Raw genomic sequence first — 21,860 nt, 5'->3', positions numbered from 1 at the left:
TAAAAAAGAATCAGTGTTGAACCAGACGCTTTCTCCGGCTCTTCTTGGCAGCGCAGCGGACAAACAACAACAACAACCCGGCGTCTGTGTGCCACTGCGAGGGACGACGAGGTCGAGATGGACCGCGATAGGCGAACATTGGTGAGCGGTTATGTCTCTCTGTGTGAGTGCCGGAGCCCCTGAACGTTAGCTAATTCCGTCCAGCTGGAGGAAACAAACGGCAGAAAAAACGGAAAGCGGTAAAACCGGCGACATTTAGCTTCATAAAGTGGAGCGGGTTTAGCCGCCTCCAACCGCCGCTGCAACGGTTACAAGTCAAGAGGCGACTTCGGCTCTAGTTCCGCTCCGCGACATCCAACACCGCCGCCGAGCAGTCCGGATAGCAGCCGATAATAAACCCTCGATGTGGACGGATACGAGAGCAGCCCCGGCGGTAGTGATAGTAGGAGGCGTCCTGTCTGTTGGATGGGGTATTGGCGTCCGGACGGAGCTCCTCTTCTGTTTCTCTTTCTTTCTTTCTTTCTGTCTCTGCCCCTCTCACTCCGTCTCTCCCTCTCTGTCCCCATTAAATTATTAGTTGTATTGACTCATCACTCCCCCCCTCACTGCTCTGCTCTCCTCGCTGCTGGTGCTGCCTGCGCTTTCCCCCCTCTTTCTCCTCCTCATTTCCAACAGCGTGGCGGAGGAGGGGTAAATTTATTTCTATATCGTTATTAGGTGGGGGTGAGAAACATTATAAAGCATGAAGCAGAGCCAGGGTGAGGTATTAGCGAACTACGCGACCCGCTTAGTGACCCTCAGAGGCCAGAGGGGGGCACCCAAGAGCACTTTAATTCTTCCAAAAGCATATTTTATTACTTATTTGTTGACACTGTCACTCTGTTGTGACCATATGGTATGAGACTGTGAAAAAATTTAGCTCCTCTGCCTTCATTGCTATCTATAAACAACCAATCAGAGCCAGGAGGAGGGTCTTGGTGCTGTCAATCACTCTCGATGTAGCGCTGCAGCCTCAGGCTAATTAGCATGGCCAGCAATGACTGTGGTTTGCTTGTAACTGTAAGTTGTTTCTCCGTCGTTAGCACATTGAGCAGCGAGTACATGAGATTGATTGACAGCACTAAGACCCCCCTCCTGGCTCTGATTGGTCGTTATTGAAGCATTTCTTCATCCAGCAATAGTAGCTCAAGGAGAGGATGGTGGAGGTCGATCTTTTCACAGATTATCTGTCTCATATTTTTGTTGTCAAAACATGGTGATCGTTAACAAATACGGAAGAAACATATTTCTAAAAGTTACATATTGAAGCTTTAAAGGGATAGCTCACATTTTTTAAAGTGGGCTTTTCTCAAAAGGTTTTACAGGCGTGAGGCAGGGCCGGCCCAGGCCTTTTTGGGGGCCTAAGCAGATTTTCATTTAGGGCCCCACAAACCAACATGCTTTATCACTGCTAAGCTATTCAATGTGTATAGCATACCTTCTGTCATGAGCATCATTAATATTTACCCTACATCATACCAGTGTTATTATGGCTGTTGATTGTAACCTTACATGAGTACCAAACTAAAATAAACATTTGGATTTTGAAATGGAGAGTGGTGTTTAACTGTGTCAAACAGTAACTTCACCTGACATAAACTAAATTTACAGTAAACAAGTTAATCTAAGTCATTCATAAGTCTGTTACAACAGCAAGATTGTGAAACTAAAAAAAATTAAAAATTAAAAATTAAAGTTCGCTGCCAGAGAAGTAAGCTAGCAATATTTAAAAACAAACAAAAAAAAAAGTAGAATGACAGACGTTATTCTTGAGAAACTCCTTCCTTTGGAAACACCTACTTTGTCTGCAGACATGCTTCTTTAGGTTTGAGTTAAATCAATTTAACAAGTGAAACTTCATTATCATATCGTAACTCTTTTTTTGTTCGACTATTACAGCGTACAGGTCATGAAAACTCAAAATTCAGTTTTAAAAATTATAATTTTGAATCTGTCGGGCTAATCAGCTAATTAGCCCGTGTGCTAACAGAAATACTTCTGGGAGTGTATTTTATTTGTTCTGGTGTTTCACTGTGATAATAAAAATAATATATGATTTAAAGAAAATAACAAAAAATAGAAATAAGTGTTTTGTCGCATTTCAGTAGACTGTTATGATTATTTTCTAAAAAATAAATCAACTAAACACATTTGCCTGTGTACAGTAATGAAACATTAGGAAAGATGGAGTAATAAATTTGTGTTTCTTATGAAAACATGGGATATAGTCTTGTACAATAAAGCATTTAGTTAATCAAATAAAAGATGTGACTATTATAAAAATAAACGTCTTTGTTTTGTTCATGATCAGTCCACCAGGGGGCGTATTGAACAGTTCCATAAATCATTTCGCCTGAATTATAATCTTCAAACTAAATTCATCAACTATTATTCAGTAAGAGAATTATAATATTCTCGTATCCTGTTGTTCTCTTATAGTGTTTTAAATAATGTAGATAAATATGGTATACTTTGTTTATTAAAATTTTAAGAATAATCCAGAAATATTTCTTATAGCGCTTTCTGGACAGATTATGCGCTCAATATTTGTTTGCCGCCATTTTTGCATGAATTCATCGATGCAGCGTGGCGCGGAAGCGATTAGCACGTAGCAATGCTAAGGTCTTAAAGAATCCCGCCCAGGTTGATTTAACGGCGGCCTTCACCTCTTCTGCATTGTTAAATCTGCAATCTCTCATTTTTCTCTTTATGGTACTCCATAGTTTCTCTGTGAGGTTTATGAGGTCAGTGAGCTGGCCAGTTAATGCGACGCTCATTAAAGCAGCTACTGGTACTTTTGGCAGTCCTGCTGGAAAATAAAATCAGCATCTCCATAAAGCCAGTGGAGGGAAAGTATGAAGTGCAGAAAAATGATGCCAGAGACTCCTCTGAACTGAGGATACGATGAAAACACAGTGGAGCAACACCAGTGGGTGACACTGCTCCACAAATCCCCACTGAAACTGGAAAATTTCACACTGGATCTCAAGCAACTTGGGTCCGATGCCTCGCCACTCTTTCTCCAGACTCTGGGAACTCAAACTGAAATGCAGAGTTTTACTTTCGGTTCAGTTCAGTCCTTTTTTCCTAAATACGTCAGAGTGGTATGACACATGAAGCATTGAAGCTGCACTCCACAATTTGTGAATCTCAATCAAATTCTTTATTGGGCAGTGTTTCATAATCCCCTACCACAGTTTTTCCTTCCACTAAGCTTTCCACCAATATGCTTGAATGACTTTTGGTGGCTTACCATCATGCCAGATAATGGTTTTTGTGTAAGCCACAATGTAACAGAGTTCCGTTTTTATTGGCACTATGCAATATTTAATTTCTGAATTTAGGGTTGCCGTTAGCTCTAAGCTACAATCTTTAAAATGAACCAAAATAAACACCTAAAATCACACTGTATGAGTTTACATAATTTACTTGATGAATTCAAGCTGACATAAATGAACGTTTTGTCCTGATATTCTAATTTACACACCTTTATGTCTTAAAGTAATTTTCTTACAAGGTTTCTTACATCAATTTACATGAGTTAGGAGGCAGCGTGACTGGAATAATCTTCCTATTTGAAACAAATACTCAGAATGTAAGAGTACTGGATTTGTAGTCTGATATGAAAGTAAAGCAGAGAAAATGTTTTTACTAAAATTTAATTTATACATTTTTAAACTGCCTTACTTTTCTTTTGCGATGTTTTTCTGATTGGTGATTATTTGTTCCGTTCTCAGTTAATGTTTCACACCAGAAGAATATTGGCGGCGCACCGCCTCCAACCTCCATTTCCTGTCTACATAGTTACTGGTTTCACACACTTGACACAGTTTAATGGTTCTTGAAATAGTTTTCAAATAAGCTAACGCGTTTTTGAGACTAAAAGTTGCTTTTCACACAGTAAACATAACTTTTGGTTTTAGCCACTTTCCAGATTAGCACTTTATTCTTTACTTATACTAAATAATTACGTGTAGGAAGTTATACACTGCAGATAACATATTAACTGCTTTTATGAGAACCCCACTGAAAAATACTGAACTATATCTGGATTTTCTAATTTAATAAGAATAAGCCTGACTTTTAATCAGCTTGTAATTTTGAGATTGTAATCGTAAACAGTTTTAAAATGTTAAAAAAAATATTTTAAAGCAGGTAGGAATTTGAGATTTTCCTGGCATGATAACCTAAAATTACTAAGGTTTTATATTTGCTCAGGTAGTGAAACTGAAATGTAATCTATAATCTAATTGATTTTATTCAAAATAAGCAACATTTATCCATACTGTTGCTAAAATAGTAAAACATTGATAAATGCATCTTTAAGAACGTTATCATTCACATTTTTACACAGTACTATGCAAAATAGAACAAACACCCACTAACATTAGTAGACAATTTTAAGTTTTTAATGTGGAAACTTAAAGTTTCTAACAAACTAATATTCCCTGTTTAATTAGTCAGGCTGTCTGCTGAGGTAGCCAGGCCAGTGCCTATCTGGAATGTTGCTACTAAAAGGAGTAATGTGTGTTTATATTTTCTGACTGGATAATTTGTTTTTCCTGTAAGCGTGGGAAAAAACAAACTGTCTTTTTCTAAATTGCTGAGATGCAGCGTTTAGCTAGTAGAGCCGGCAATATGACAAAAACATTTGCAACATTTTTACAGTATAATTTATGTCTAAGTTTTCTTTTTTCTTTTCAGAAAAGGAATCTGACAGTGATCATTGTATGAACAACTTCAATGCAAATACATGTACGTTGCACCAAAAGGCTAGTTTTCATAATAAAAAACTATTAATTTAATGTGATTTATAGACTGTATTACGATCTTCTTTGCTTTGGAAGATTGTCAACTCTTTCAAAAGCAACACAATCAGATATTGACTCCTAGTGGTAAATATTAAATAAAAGATTGTCTTATTTGTAAAATACCAAGTTAAAACCAGTTTTTTTCTACAAGATTTAGCTGTGATTAAACCAGTTTTGCACAAGTGACTATAAATAACATAAATATGTGAGCATAGATGCTCTGACGTTTCACAACATGTGAATCATCGCTGCAGGAATTTATGTTATTATACTTATAAAACAACATACTGATCACAATTACATTACACATTCTCCACAATTATTATCTGACCTTTCTGTGATGTTAGTGCCAGAGGAATAAAATCAAGATAACGCTGAAAACATAGACCGCCTTCTTTCAAATGCCACTCTGCTACGGTTAGCTAGCCTGCATTGCTAATGCTACTGCATGAACAGAAATTGGACGGACAATTTTAGTCGCTTTAATTTTGTTCCCTCTTTTCACAATAGTTAAATATTATTAAATATTTAATTATATTTTACAAAGATCTTCACTTATGAATAAATACAGTGTTGTTTAACTGCTTATTTTTGCTTTAATTTTGTAAAATTTCAGTTGCATTAAGCTGCCTTAGCAATCAACCATCACAAGGTGAATTCTTACACAAATTATGCAATAAACACTCTCCATAGTTTTGCAATTATGTTTCCATAACGGTACTAATCTAATAGTTTATAAAAAATCTCAATAAGTAATTTATTTGTTACTTGTAGTTTAAGAGTTCAAGTTAAAGCTGGAGTTCACTGCTAGCTTACCAATTAACTATAAAACAATTAGTATGGAAAGAATGCATGACATAAAAGTTGGTGACTTCGTGTTTTTATGATGTAAAGCACTTTGAAAGGCCTTGTTGCTAAAATGTGCCATACAAATAAAATTTCATTGATTTGATTGAAAAGAACAATTCAATTACGTGTGGTGGCACTGTGGTGGCCAATTCAGTGGGTCCCTGGCCCCCCATATAACCTTTGTCCGCCCCTGGAAGAGAGTGAATGTGTATGTGAGAGAAAGAGACCAACAAACAGCCATTTGTTTGGACATATTTCTCAAAAAAGTTGAGTTAGAAAGAAAACACATTTCACTCACATAAACAACTATAAAACCCTAAACACGCGCACACACTCACACACACGCACGCACGCACACACACACACTGTCGGTGTGATTTCAGCTTTTTAATCAGCTTGATTAGAGTAAGGCGGTCCTGCATTTATTAGTGGGCAGCAGCACAGATGCTCTCACACACACACACACACACACACACACAGACTCCAAATACCTCAATCTATTAAGACTGTGTGTTATTTTCATGCTTGTTTCATTCAAACATTTTTCTATTTTTATTTTACCTGCATTTATTGTGCAAAGGTGGCCCAGAAATAGATTTCCATGAGCCAAACATTGAGGAAAATGAGCCACCTTAAAGCTACGATACATATTTTATATTTTGCATATATCCAAGTTTATGTTTACACGTTATTGCATTAAGTTAAACTTTCTTTCATGCAAACATAACACCTTATAAACTTTAACCTGCGCTCTCCATTATGTCAAAGTAGATTATCCCAAAATATAAGGCAGGATAATCTCTGTTGACGTTGTCAACAAAAGTCTGAACTGTCAAACATTCAGAAGGACAAAACGTTCAGAGAGCAGCTGGTCGTTGATGTTGTTACTTGTGCAATTATTTCAGAAGCCTCAAAAAAAGTTAATCTGTTGAAACAGACAACAGAAGCACTGATATACTGTTTGTATGTAATTAAAAGGTGGGTTTATAATAACAGTTTACTGTGGGATTATTAATGCTGAAGATGTGCATGCTCAGGTGAGAAAAAGCATCTAAAATGTTGTTTGTTATGTGTTCTTATGATGTCACGCAAATCTGTAACCCATGTAAGACGAGTGCGCTTTCCTCCCTTAATTGCTGCAACAAATGAGAGGTGAGAAGCCGCGTCTGTCCAGGTCGCGCAAGAACAAAAACAGGAAACCAACAGAACACAGGAAGCCTGCGCACCTATCACAGCGTCAGAACCAGAGGCTCTGAGGCGACCTCGCAGGTCAGGCGGGTACGAGTCGCTTCGTACATGTCAATAAATCTTTGCAGGGCACAAAACGAGACCTGGGGGCGGGGGGCGTATAAATCAACTCAGAACGAGGAGGAAGCACTTGAGTCAGCAAAGAAAGGAACGCGACGTGATGACTGTAAAGAAAGGCGGTCAGTTCTGGAGTTGAGATGCAATTAAACTTAATTTGAAAGAGAAACAGGTACAGCAACAAGATGCAGATAAAGTAATACTGAGCTATATCATCAGCCACATGAGAAACCAAATCATTGTTCCGCCCACCTCTACTGCGGGGTCAAAAGTTTGTTCACCTGCAAATACGTTTGTAAAAGGCAGAAGAAGGCCGACACTTTTAAACGGAAAAACTACAATGTGAAACTCACCTTTCGGACCCGTGATGGAACAATGGCGTGGTTGACACCTGGTTCAGTGTGAAGTTTTGCGGGGGCGTCTGAATTTAAAACGGAGACCTACGACTGTGGCTTTCTTTGAAAGGAAATGGAAGGAAGACTTTTTTTAGACCCCCCTCCCGACCAAAATGTCTACAGTGACGAACCGAGGTCGCCACACAGATTCACCTATCAATTCTTATCTCGACCATGCTCAGGGTTTCAGAAAACTGCCAACACTGTAAGCTAAGCACAGCTGTGGTGTGCAGTGTGGTTACACGGCTGTGCTGTGTGCCGTCGCAGACCAGAATCAACTCGTTTTCAGCACCAGGTGAGACATTTCGATCAGAAAAAGGAGCGATTTCAAACCTAAAATCCAAACAAGGCTGAAGTTCTTTCAGGATAAAACATCTACATGCAGCTCTGAAAAAATACAGAACAACAGCAAATGTTTACTTTCTCTGATTTTTGCATTTTGAGGCATTTAAGTAACAAAAACAGGCAACAATTCTTCCAAATTTTACATAAAAGTGTTGACATTTTTTGCAGATTGTGACAGACGGACAATAGACTGAAATAAGTGGTGGGCGGTGTGGACTTAAAGTTTTATCACAATATTTTCTGGTGACAATAAGAACTATTCATTACTTCTTTTTTAGGCCTGACAACATCTCTGCATTCAAAACCCAACAAATGCAAATTCTGCTCGAGAAAAATTGTACTTCGTTTCTTCAGGCCACGAATCACATGAAGAAGTCTGATTTGTGTCACAAAGTTGCTCACAATTATTGATATCTAATAAATAAATAAATAGTGGAGAAAATAGTAAAAACCAACAACCCAGATACCTTTGGGGGTTCTTGAATATTAGCTGGAATGTACTGTAACAATGATAACTTAAAATTCTCATCATGACAAGAAATTTATCACGATAAATGACAAACGATACGATGAATTCCCACTCCCCCCTCAAACAGAAAGTAAACACTACACTAATTACTTAAATTTGATTTCATGCAGCTTTATTTATTTATTTTTTTTGCATATCTGCTCCAGTTCATCACGCCCTCTGCATCTCCCGTTTTGCGGTACCTCGACTTTCACAGCACTGCTGCAAGAAACATCACGCATGTTCACATGTTTTCCCACGTTTGACGTCTTCTGCAGGTTTTTCTCCCCCCCTCTTACGCCCCCTTTCCTCCCGGCCACTCTCGGTAACCGAGCGACGGTGAAAAGCAAGCCATTGTCGACAAATGCTCTTTTTCTCTCTGGCATGACGCAAACCGCCGCAGTCATTTTCCACAGCGATTGTCGGGCGCCATCAGAGAGAGAGCGCCGATAACCCCTGCCAGGCCTTGGCACCAGCCAACAGGTGCCGCCACTGCCAGGCGAGGCTTTGGCACCGAGCGCGGCTCGCGGAAACCCTCTGACATCCAGAAGGGCACAGATTTGCACTGAATGCACCACTGAATCAACACTGCTGATTATCAATTAACATATAGCGGTTTTTGTATCTCGCAGAAAAGAGGAGCAAAAAAAAAAGGGCTTTGAAGCAGAGAAAGCTGGTTTTAAAACATACTAGTCTTGTGCTGTCATAATCACGTTCTGAATGCAGATTTAGCTCTGTTGAGGCCTCTGGACTGCGCAGGCAGGATCTTTTTTTTCTCTTTTTTTCATGCCTGATGGCCACATTTGTAAAGACGTCATGAGAAATGACAGAATATCTGCACCACCTGCAGAGTGTGCATTATCAAAGGTAACGCTTATCTGTGTATCACATTTGGCCTGCTGAGTAAAAGCCTCACGTTTACGTCTCATTAAGCCCATTTCTTTAAAGAAGACACCAACAATCAGCACACAAAGGAGGGAGAACATGACTAAGAAAACACATCACAGTTGGCTCGGCGTCGAGGAGCGTCTTTATTTAGCGAGTCACGCGAAGCCGTGCCGCGCCGCCGCTCGCAGCACGTAGGTGTCTGTGATGTCTTCATGCTCGCCACTTGTGATGCCTCTAATGGGCATTAATACGATTATTTGCCTCCTAATACAAATTAGTCTGAGCGGCAAACACAAACAGCATGGGGGCTAAGCTCCGCCACCGGTTTCGACTCTGTAGCGTCTCCCACAATAACGCAAACATAATGGTGTTATTTATTAGAGGCTGCGGAGGATTTTAATAAATCCGTCGAGGAATGTGTCAAAAAGACGCCTCTGTGAGTGGGGGCGCAGACGAGCCTCAGACAGACACTGAAAGTGGAAATAAAGTCAAATAAAACTGAACAAATTGAGGAGGGGGGTTTCTCTTTTTGAGGAAATTTGATCTAGAAAAGTAAAAAGAAATCCCATAAAATTCAGAATTATGGGATCCAATTTGTTCTTATTGAAATACTGGCACTGCAAAATCACACTTTGCCTACTTTCTACTGCAAATACATTGTATACTTGAAGTAAGACAAAACTGACTTAAAAGTAACTTTCAGTCAGATATACGAGTTTGTTTTAAGCAAACAGTTCCTTTAAATTCATGAAAAAGTACAAGTTCCACTGGCAGATTATTTCACTTACAACCCGGGAAAAATACTGTGAAATAATCTTCCTGTTAAACCATCAGTATTAAGGAATTATTGACTTAAAATAGCTTCAATATCTTGCAGAAAAGCTACTTTTGTGATTGTTTTGCCTTATTTCAAGTTTACTGAAATATTCACACTTGAAACTAGACCAAGAATACTTGGTAAGATTTTGTGTTTTTGCAGTGCGTCTTCTCAGAGAGTTCTATAAAACTCCCCAAAAATTATAAAACACACTTCCTTAAAAAGACTTTACATGTTGTGGATGCAGATAAGCAACTAGAACCATCTGAAAAGACGGTGATTTTGATCATTTATGTCCATGTTGTGGTGCTGGAGGAGGCAGAAAACAGGAACAAGGGGGGCATGATGAACCGAGAGTCAGCTCCTGAGTCTTTAATTGTTTTATAATCACATGAAGAAGACAGAAATAGCAGCGAAGCAAGTGGTCTCCTCCTCGGGTCAGCTGACATCAAGGCCTGACGCCGCTCGGCCTCCGCCTGCCGCGCTGCGCCGACAAACACCAGAACCGTTAGCGCTGGAAGACGAAAAGACAACAACAACGTTCTCACACCGCAAACACTCTGCTTCTCAACAGTCACCCCCCTTTAAAGTGCGCGGCGTGCACTGTACACGCTGCAACTCCCACGCATGTACACGAACATCCGCTCGGCTCCGGCGTGCAGGCTGCGCCGCGCCTCGCCTCTCCGAACGCCTCAAAACTCCTCTGAAATCAACCTGTGTCCGAACCGGCCCGCTCTCAGCTCTCGCTTTATTAGATTACAGAACCAATTAGCCGCCAGACAATCAACAGGCATCAGAGGCGGAGCAGTTTCTTTAACAGAAAATGACTTTTCTGCCACTGCAGACCGGACGGGTCGGCCTTTCACATGACCGAATAATCAAACTCTAATTTCTGCCTCGTGGATCGCAACAAATAAACAATTAATACAGCCAGACGGGCGGTGAAGGGAGGGGAGTGTCTGTGTGCGTGAGACGGAGGATGAGGAGCTGGCTTTGTGAGCGAGGGGTGAGGAAGGTCAGCATGTCCTACTGGGGGTTTTTAAACAGAGGAATCCCAAGGGAAAGAGTTGCAGGTGAGCCAGGAAGTGACGCCTGACAGAAACGAAGGCAAACTGCTCCTAATAAGAGTCTCTTTCTGAAAGATGCGCCTCTTTATCTGTGTTTTTTTCTGTGCAGATTTAATCCCTCGTCACAGGATAAATCATCCATCCCCTGACGAACAAAACAGTTGTTAAGGAAAAGTGTGTGTGTCAGGCGGAGAGAATACAGTGTGTTGAAATTGTTTCATTGGGGTACGTGGGTGGGTATTAACAACCTGATCTTAGCGGGATGCGCTTTCCTCCAAATCGCTCCTTTTTTTTCCTCCCCCAAACAAAGGATTCTGGAAAAACCTACACAGATTGGATAAAGACAAGCCGCACAACAAAAGACAATGTGGTTAAAAAAAAAAAAAGGAAGAAGGGAAAATATATACGGTGGGACGTGTAATGTGATTTGAATCGTGAAAAACTTGCATGCACGCATCCTTTAATTGCAGGAAATAAGAAGCAGGGAGAAAAGAAGGCGAGCAGGAGGAATGTCACTTTGGAGGAGCGTGACGAAACCGAGATGACGGACTCGGAGCGCGACTCGCCGAGCCCATTCTGAGGACGCCGAGACAATGTGAGGCTTTTATCAGCAAGCCAAGGAATCTGGATCAACAGTATGCAAAACATACACCAAAATAAATGCAACCAAGCATGTTGCAACAGCAGAGCCTCGCTCGTTTTTTTATGCTTCCTATGAAAAAAAATAAAGTTTCACATAATGACACAATGAGCTGCAGCTCCTGATGCAGTCAGGGTGGCATGTCTGTATCTGACAGCAGAGCTGCTGCTGGTGTCAGGGGGGGGGGGTGTTGGTATCTTTCATTATTTTCAGCCCAGGAATGCAGCAATCACTATTAACTCGCCAAGCGCCAAGCTTTTTTTTTTTCTTTCCCTTCTCCACAAACTAGCTGCAACATGCCGTAGATGAGGTTTGTGTGAAGAAAATCATTGTTATCTTTCTCCTCTATTAGCAGTCTGACAGAGTTGTTTTACACTGAGGAGCGTGCACACACCGAATCCCCAAAGAGCCACACATTTAACACGAAGAAAAAAAAAAAAAAGAAGCGAGACAGGCCTCTTATTTACTGGCGACAGTCTAATAAATACACTTGCTGGCGGCTAAAACAGGTATTTACTCCACTCCCTACCGCAGGTATAATTTCACTGTTTGCTGAGCTGTTATTTTGCCACAGCGATAATTATCGAGGTGGCAGAGAAGGACGATTAATGGTTTTAGACGAGATATCAGCCTCAGCTCTAAAATCTCTGCAAACACCAGAGAGATGAAGGGGAACATGGAAGAATTTCAGGAGAAGTCTCAACTCAGAGAGGGAGACGGAGGCGGAAATTTAACATTTTTTGTTGAAGCTTTTTCTTCTTGTTTTTGTTTTTAGCTTGATTGAGATGCAGCAGCCATTTGAAGTGGAATCAGAATCAGCTTTTAAAATACTGAACAGTCGGTTTTTAGAAAAGGAACAAATCACAGCCAGCAGCATGTATGTTGATGCAGGTTTTTAGTTAAAGAAAAATCAAATAAAGCTTAAAAACATATGATTTGATGCATAAATCTAGATTATGTATTAAATTCATTACTTCTAATAAACAGCACACAGCTCTTTTTTTCCCTCTTTAACGTGTCAAAATCCTTAGAGGAGAAAAAAACCCTGATCCACATGTCAAATACATATTTTAAAAAATCTAATTTTCCTTTTTTATATCCATTAATTGCATTTAAAAATGTATGTTTTCTGTCTGTAAGCGCATCCACTGACGGCATGCACTTTAAGTTTGACTAAAACCACGTGAAAATCTTGAGTATAAAACAAGTTTTAATGATTTAATTTAGAAATTTCTTCATTTTTACTGATGGATTCTAAACTCTGACGTCTATCACTAAACCTGCAGCACATTTTCTGACTCTTATGTTATAAAACTCAGAAACAAAATAGGACTTAAAAGAAAATTGGAAATTTTAAGTCTACTTTTTCAGAACTGCAACACATCAAGCATAAAAAGAAATAAATACACTGCTGGTTCTTTTTTTTTTTTTTTAAATAAAAGGACTACACTTTTAATGAGTTTTCCTCATTCAAAACCAGAACAGCAAATAAAAACAGGAATCAGTTTTGGCCTGGAAAACCCAGACGTGTGCATCTCTACTTCGAGGTGTGAGTTTGGGAACAAATAAAACAAAATAAAATAGAAAACAGAACCAAATGCTGGGCTTTTTAAATTTTTGTTTTGTCTTGTGTTCACTAATTAGTCCCTCGTGTTCACGGGGACAGACTTCACCGTCTCCTCTGGAGCTCAGCAACCATCAGATGATCCCCAAAGAACACGGTCCGAACCGATCCCAAACGCTGGCTGGGATCACGGCTGCACAAACGCCTCGGCGCACATCACGAGCCGACTTCCTGCTCGTACACTACTACGCTACAGTAAATGCAACGTGCTCTGGTTTCGATTAGTCGTAATGAAAACAAAACCAAGACGGTGAAGAACAAAGGTTGTACCTGCAAGTTAAAAGAAAGAAAGAAAGAAAGGTGGAAACCCCGCAATTGTTTTCCCGAGATCAGCCCGCTGACTGTAAATCACAGAGCGGTTATTGTAAGAAGAGAAACGGGATTTCATCACACGGTTAATAAGCTGTGGCAGATGTTTTACTCTCCGCCGCCGCCGCGTCGTTGTGACCTGGCAGTCATGTTCAGCCATCCTCATGTTCTGATTCTTATCATTCCTGCCAAGCAAGTTTACAGATTTCGCCAAGCATGTTGACGTGTCCGCCTGGGGACACGTCTATCTGCGTGTGTGCGCGTGTGTGTGTGTGCACGTGTGCGTGTGTGTGTGTGAGGAAGAGATGCAGGTTTGTGCCACTTTCCCGACCACAAACTGATAAAAAGTGGTTGAAGAGGAGCTCTCTCTCTCAAAGCCGAGGAGTAATACTGAGAAGTTGTTCTTCTCGAGGCTTTTCGCCTTTGTCAGAAGACTATGTTACAAGAAGTGACACATGGCAAGCCTGAGACAGGAAAAGGGCTGTTTGTGTTGGTGTGTGAATTGCTGCTCTCAACGGTACTGACCAGATAAGCCGCAGCACCTTGAGCTGCCAGAGATCTGCAAAGATAAAAGGAGAAAAATCACCGGTTCTTCGCCATGATCCGTTTTCTCACATGCAAAAGAAAGTGCCACGTTTTATCTCACCGGTGCACGTTCGCTCGCACGATTATTCATGAAAATCCCCGACTAATAACCCAATCTGACACATCTGCTCGGGTCTCTGAGTCATTGGGTCAAACCTGCATTTCTGCTGACGTCTATTTATGAGCGATCTTGATTAAGCCAGTGGCCGAGCCGCTGCCTGTGTGAAATGTCAGCTTTTTTTTTTCTTTTCTTTTCTTTTCTCTAAAGGAGCAGAGAGTGAAACCTTTAAAAGGCTGCAGACCACAGAGCAGCGGTGCCCACGCACAACAGAAGACGGCAACACACACTCCTATCTGCCTGTCAAAAAAAAACACACACACACACACACACAACCTGCACAGTGTTCTGGTTGTTAATTCATCCGCACAGCCACAGTGAGATGCAGCATCTCTGCATCTCACTGGACTCGCTGACACCAAGTCAGACTGAAAAACTTTTACTGCCGTGACATTAAATTAAAAAAAAGTTTGACTCAAGCAGCGAAGAGAAAGAGTGAGCAGAGGAGAAACGATGAGGCGAGTCCAGGACGCATAAAACTTAAGTTGTAAATACAAACATTTACTGTCTTTCCACATAAACGCTGTTATTAGTTTTCTCTTTGCACATGAATGTCAGTATGCTTAAACACTAAAATATCAAAATATCCTTCACTTGTTTGATCTTTTACCCCCCCCAAAAAAACTCCACATTAGTTTTACAACTGACCTGATTCAATAAAATCTCTTGAAAATGTAAACATCAGAATCCGTCCTCTCTTTTCTACAAACAGCAGCATCACTTCTTCATCTTAAAACTCAAAATTTGACTCATTTTTTTTTTTGCAGAACAGACGATTCAGATCAAACAGCGTCTGAAAGATTTCACGGTTTTTCAGTGGGAAGGAAATCAAAATATGAAGAAAAATTATTTTAGGATCGTTTGTAAAGCGAGGCGGAAACATGAGGTGACAGGTGTGCAACATTCACCTGACTTTAGTCAACTTTTACCAAGTTTTCTAGCTTCTACAACTTTCTGAAACAGAAATGCATTCATTCCTGTTATATAGTTTTTATTTTATTCTTTACATTCTATATAATTCCATGAATGTGCAGTTATGTCATTTCAAAACATCCACCTGCCTAAATAAGTGAATTTCAGCGAATATATTTTAGATTTGGAAAGAAAATATGCGCAAAAGTTGATCATCCTCATTTAAAGGAGACGCACCTTATTTGTTTTTGTTTTGTTTTTCTGATGATGAGACTTTAAATGACCCCGATCAGCTGAGGGCGGCCATGTGCGGCTGTGTGGCTCCATACCTTTAAAGTCAGCAGCCGCTCGACCTCCTGTTTTCCATCAAAAGTTGAACAGCCTCCCCGTTTCAGCGCTCCACCGCGGCGAGAGATCCAAAAATAGGCGACTGCTCTGTGGGAGGAAAAGCTGCTCTGAAAAGTCAAAAGTCCGACGGATGAGGAGGAGAAAGAGGCGGAGGAGGAGGAAGAAGAGGTGGAGGAGGAGGGGGGTGGTCTTGTGGAGACCGCACAGGCGGGGAGAGGTTGAAGTTGAAGGAGCGCACACGGAGCGCAGATAACGCGAACAACCGTGCGCTGCGGGCAGCGTGGGTGAAGTGGAGGAGAGGAGAGGAGAGAAGAGTGGCGGCATGTGAGGAAGGAGGGCTGCTTTGAGATGAAGGGGTGGCAGGTAAACGGAGCGCCCCTCCCCGTTCGCATGATGCTCAAATCGATGATTTGCCAGCTGCGGCGCGGCTCGTCTCATTGCCCCACTTTGGTATCCGGGGACGCGCTGAGGGGAGAGAGAGCGGCGCACTCACTCACTCACTCACTCACTCACTCAGTCTCACTCATTCACGTTCATTCTCACATTTACACACCACATGTCTGCATGTCAAGGAGAGGAGGAAGGTTGAATCAACAACAACAACAACAAAAAGAGAATAAAAATAAATCCTGATAAGCAGCGGATATTACGCGCAGCTTTTGCGCACACCTGAGCGGAACCTTCAGCCATCTCCGGTGCAGGAAAGAGCGCAAAAGTGCGTGCAAATAACTTTTTTAGTTATAAGTAATAATAATATTAATAATTTTTTTTAAAAAAGCACAAATGTTTGCGGTTGCCTGTTTTTATCTCATTAATTTCGCCAGTTTGAACAAAGCTTTTAGTGGGGAAAATATCCCGATTAATATTCTGTTTATTCTGCAGGAAACATTTCAGATGCGTTGTTTCTAAATTCATCAGCTGTTGCCTTTTTTCCCTCAAACCTGCGGGGCCGAGCAGCAAAAACTAAAACATCTCAAAGATTATTAGTCATGGCGCGGGATTACCGGGTTTTTAATGTATATATTTGTATATTTATTTGTATTTATTTTTTTTAAAGAACTGTTTTTAACAGAAAGGTTCAGAGAAGTGGTGAGATAAATATGGTTTTTTATTATTATTATTTGAACAGATTTATAGAACTATAAATGGACCGATTTCGGAAAGTGAAAGAAATTCACAGAATTGAGCTCCTGTAATTAGTGGGGAAATTCTGAACTTTCGGAGTTGTAAATTAAATTGTCTCCATCGGAAACATTTTAACTTCATTAAGATTAATCTAATTTTTCTTTTCCTAATTTTTCTTTTTATTTCTTTTCCACAATAATCCTCCTTATATAAGACTTTTCTTTTTTGTTTGGGTAAAATCTTGAATGGATTTCTTCTGCGTTGTCTGGGCTTCTGTTACACATTATTTTTGTTTTATTTTTTATTTTCTTAATTTGTGCCACGCTTTGGAACTTTTGCGCGCATTCCCGTGCGTGTCTGTGTGTGTGTGTGCGTGGATGCTTTTTTTTTTGCGTGGAAATGATTGACAGTTTGCATCTGTGCACAGGCCAACTGCTCCGCAGTAGCAGGTGTGCAGGAGCCCACAGGTAACGCAGCTGTTTACCTCCAATATGAGCGCGTTTTTTTTTTTTTTAGCACAAACAACACACTGATCCGTTTCTGCATTTACACTTCATTTACACTTGGTGTTAAATATAGAATTAGTGAAGCGGAGAGGGTTTTGGTTTGGACAATGTTTAGATTTATTTTTCTTTTCTTTCTTATTTTTTATTTTATTCTTATGCTGAGATTATTTATCAGAGGAGACGCAGAGACTCTGGAGTCCTTATCGTAACTGATGTGTACAAATAGTTCTCAGAAAAGTTCATTTGTTGTGGTTTTGGGACTCCACAAAAGTTTCACTATGAAGTATGTGAGATCTGCATTAAAAGAGACGAAAACAAGAAAAAAAAGAGAGAGCCTTATCTCCCTCACACACACTGAATCTCTGTGAATGATTCACACCAGCTTCTCTCTCCTGGGAGAGTCGAAATGGGAATTGAAAAGTTCCAGTAAAGAGATTCAGATTTGCTTTCTGCGTAATTATAAATTCATGCTAAGTTGGGGATGTTTTCATCGCGGATGACAACAGCTGGTGATTTTCAATGCAGCCTCTGATTAATGCAACAATTCAATGTGGGTGTGAGACCGAATGTCACCGCCAGGGGGCCCAGTGAGCCTCATTTCAGCAGAGTGAAAAGCGGAGGGCAGCTAATGGCGACCCCTCCTCTCTATCCTGTCTCTTTAAGACTCTTTTGAGGCTCCAGTTTTGCCTTCAGGTTTACTGCGCCAACACTTTTCATTTAAACCCAACAAACCCTGACCTTTGCCCTCCAAACACAACCGGCTTTATTAGACGTGCGAGAGCTTTCCCAATTCAGATTGTTAATGCACATCTATGTCTCCGAAGCATAAAGAAGGCTCGATAAAGCACTAAAACAAACATGTATGAAGTGTAAACAAATCAAAGCAGACCTTGAGCTGAGACTTTTAATCATCTGCACTTTTTTTTTTTTTTTTGTTCCCACTGTGAAAACAATAAATAGCACTTGGAAAATTGCAAGGGTTATGCACCCCAGAATTAATCTTTCCAACCCATAACTAAATAGAAAGACGCGGCTCTCTCTCCATCAAGTGGGTATATTTTAATTACAGGCTATTGACTACAGAAAGTAATTTGTCTCAGAAAGATGCCCAAGAGCTACAAGACAGACGTCTCGTCTAAATGTGGAATGCTCCGTCGCTGTTTAGTTGATCTGGTTTTGTGGTTTGCCTCTGCAACTTTCTTCTGCAGCTCTTTTGTAATTATTCTGCCTTTAAAGCTCAGCGAGGATTCCTGGGAATACCGGGACTTGTCTGCAGGGTTTAGTCTGGATCAGCACCAGATTTTCACCTCTCGCCTTCCTCGGATCACCTGCCTTTTTCTTCTTCCAGAACTTGTTGAAATTTTGGGTTTTGTCAATTACAGGAACATCTCTGCAAATTGGAATATCATAGAGAAATATGTTTAATTTGAAAAGTACAATTCAAAAAGTGGAAATCAGAGGTCGTTACAGATTCATTACACGTTCATCTGCAGCTAACAAAAGCCCAACATTTCATTTCTTTGAATTTTCAGATGGGAAAAGACGAATAAAAAATGTTCTTTAAACGCAGAAATTCACACTCAATGAAGAATAATTTCATAAACTGTAACTTTACACTAGATTTTAATTTATAACTCAACAAAATCCAGTATTTTTGAACCAAACTGAAGAAACTTCTCTGCCTCGTCACGCTTCCTTCAGATTTTGAGACTTTAATTTCCAAATTAAACGCAAAATTTACTTTTTTCTGAAAACTTTGGACCGATGAGCAACAGTCCAACCCACATAGTCTCAAGTAGAGCTGGGTGTTTATCGCATCGTTTATCATTTTCATGATAAATTCCTATTATTATTATTATTATTATTATTGACATAATAAATTCCATTTAATGATATTTTAAAAACACAAAACTGTCCGTATCTCGAGTGTTTTTTTATTGACAGAATCAATAAATGTTAAAAATATTATTAAATATACAGCTTGGTGATACAAATCATACTTCTTTATGCGACTGGTGTCCAAATACGAATGTTTCTCTGCAGCAGTATTTGTGTTTGTGGGTCATTAATTGCCATACGATGCAGTCAGAGCCATTCAGTTTTATGCAAAAGAAGAAATAAATAGTTTTTATTGTCACTTTTATTGTTAATTTTAAAGCTGATGTTTCTGGTTCAGAACTGGATAAACAGATTTGGAAAAATGTAGCTGAAAATATCTGACAGCAGCGCAGATCAAGAATCACAAACTGTATTTTTAATACCAAAATTAGATTCAATTTCAATTCCTTCAACTTTTACAAAACAAATATAAATAAAAACTGATAGAATAAACTCTTTTGTTTTTTATTTAAGGTTCGGCAAATTTAGTTTCCTGTTAAAGTTACTTTCCACTGTCGCCACATGCTTGCTCAGCAGAATTCATTATAAAGAAAGTTAACAACTTGCACTGAAAAATTAGATTCCAACTTAAAAAAATATTCAGTTCATTTGTTACGTGTAATCGAATTAAGTTTGTTCAACTTAACTTAGTTACGACTTAATAAACGTAATATATTTATATGGGTAAACTTAATTTGATTTTAAGTTCAAGGATCAACTGTTTTATTTTTTCAGTGTAGATCAAACACTTTGTAAATACAAATTGACATTAAAACCTTAGTTTTGCTGTATTATTGTGTTAAATCTAGGAATTAAAGGGAAAGTATGCAATTTAATTTGAATCTGTCTCACAGGTGTCAAACTTGAGGCCCGAGGGCCAAATCTGGTCCACCATAACTGGTTATGTGGCCGTCTACACCGTAGAGACAAAGACAAATAAAACCAGAGAAATCAAAACAATAATGATGGCAGATTGTTTTTCCTGTTGGTTACTTTCCACTGTCGCCACATGCCTGCTCAGCATGAGGGATTTTAGCAAAGTTAACGACTTTTTCTAACAAATTGGCATTAAAAGCTGAGTTTGGCAGTATAATTTCATTATAAGTAGAAATGAAAGGGAAAGTATATGATTTCATTTGAATCTGTCTTTATCACAGATGTGAAACTGAAGGTCCGCGGGCCAAATCTGGCCCGCCACGACTATCCAAGCTCCACGTGAATTCATTTGCGTTGAGATGACATTTTGTCTTGAACCGGTCCTGGATAAGTAAAGTGAACCGAACCCGAATTAAAACGTTTGAGTTTTCAAAGTTACCTTTTAGTGAATCAGCTGTTGCGTTTGTCCCAGCAGGTCTGCACTGAGGCACCTCTGCAGGCTTCACACCCTGCATGCAATGCCACTGCTGTCACCACACGCAGCCAAGCACTGTGATTTGCTGCCACCGCTTTATTAAAGCACCAAGACCTGCCTGTGCACATCCTCACAAAGCTTCATATAATGTCGAGCCACCGGGAAGACGCTGCCAATATGCTGCTCAGACCTTCATGTTCTGGCTGATTATCTAAACCTTAGTAGAGTCTTAATCCTGTTTTGATTTATCATCAGACTACATAATGAGAAAAGGTATCAGCTATTATAATAAACCACAACTTACACAACCTGAATATGCTCACAGGCTGCGTCTTCTAAGTGTGAATTCGGCTCATTTTACAACATTTTATACGTCCTGAACATATTAGATGACTTTAATCTGCCTGTCAGGGGAGCAACTAGACAGCAGGTGTAAAAACTTCTGCGAAAGGTTCATTAAGCTTAATGAACCTAAATGTGGGTATGTGTGTGTTAATATCACCACACTGCAAAACCGCAAAGTCTTACCGAGTATTTTTTTAGTTTATTTCTAGTGCAATAATCTTATAACACTTGAAATAAGACAAAAATAACTTACAAGTAACTTTTCAGCAAGAAATATGAGTCAATAACTCCTTAATAAGATGAAAAATTACACGTCCCACTGGCAAATAATTTCATTTATAATCAGGAAAAGAAAAATACTTGTTTTAAATAATCTTCCAGTGAAGCTAGTACTTTTTAATCAATCTTAAGAAATTATTTACTTACAACACATTAATTTTGAGTTTTTGTTTTGTGTTTTACACTGCAAAAGCACAAAACGTTACCAAGTACTTTGATCTATTTTCAGTCCAAATATCTCAGTACTTGACATAAAACTAAACTAGACTACAAGTAACTTTTCAGCGCAATATAAGAGCTTGTTTTCAGTCAATCATTCCTTAATACTGATGAGAAATTACTAGTTCCACTGGCAAATTATTTCATTTATAATAAGAATTTTTCCATGTTACAAATTAAATAATCTGCTGGGGGAACTGGATGTGGATGTGGATTAATTTGGAGTTAATGGTAATTTATTTGAAATGTCTATTTTTCAGGGTGAAACGATTACACACTACAAAAGACTTCAATGCATTTGAAAAACAAAAACTTTCAGAAAATATTATGAGCCATAACCAAACTTTGGGAAAAACTGAAAATATCTGACCACTGTTCTCTGAAGAATCAGTAAAAGTTCATCTAACTGAATAATTTCCTGAAACAGATCTGATCATTAAGCACGCTCCAGAAATCGGTTGGACTCCATATTTGTTTTTTCCAGTCATTAAACTTTTCTCCAGGAGGTTTTTGGCTCGTGCACAACTGCAAGTTTCAGTCAAGCTTGAAGGTTTGGGAGCAGTTCACCGTCTCTGTCCATGTTGATGAAAAACTGGG

At 39.5% G+C, this 21,860-nt stretch overlaps 1 protein-coding gene and 1 long non-coding RNA gene across 6 annotated transcripts in view; one reads left to right on the top strand and one right to left on the bottom strand.

Moving 5' to 3' along the window:
* satb1b (SATB homeobox 1b) overlaps window positions 1–16,230 on the bottom strand; it is an 84,556-nt gene extending 68,326 nt beyond the window's left edge. The window contains exons 1-2 of one of the 5 annotated variants that reach the window (XM_008431192.3): window positions 15,542–16,230; window positions 14,123–14,156 (exon numbers count right to left, since the gene is read on the bottom strand). The gene's annotated coding sequence lies outside the window, so the exon portion shown is untranslated. The remainder of the gene's footprint in view (window positions 1–14,122; window positions 14,157–15,541) is intronic. The other 4 variants (XM_008431195.3, XM_008431190.3, XM_081616981.1 and 1 more) reach the window with 4 other exon arrangements.
* On the top strand, window positions 51–11,710 carry LOC103477859 (uncharacterized). The gene is made up of 2 exons (XR_535709.2): window positions 51–141; window positions 11,495–11,710. It is a non-coding gene; the product is annotated as an uncharacterized LOC103477859 (long non-coding RNA).
* Window positions 16,231–21,860: the final 5,630 nt, after the last annotated feature.

Source organism: Poecilia reticulata, chromosome 16 (genome assembly GCF_904066995.2).
Source record: "Poecilia reticulata chromosome 16, P_reticulata-male-v2, whole genome shotgun sequence".
Classification (NCBI taxonomy): domain Eukaryota; kingdom Metazoa; phylum Chordata; class Actinopteri; order Cyprinodontiformes; family Poeciliidae; genus Poecilia; species Poecilia reticulata.
The sequence above is the reverse complement of the archived record's forward strand: the minus strand, read 5'-3'. Positions and strand labels throughout refer to the sequence as shown.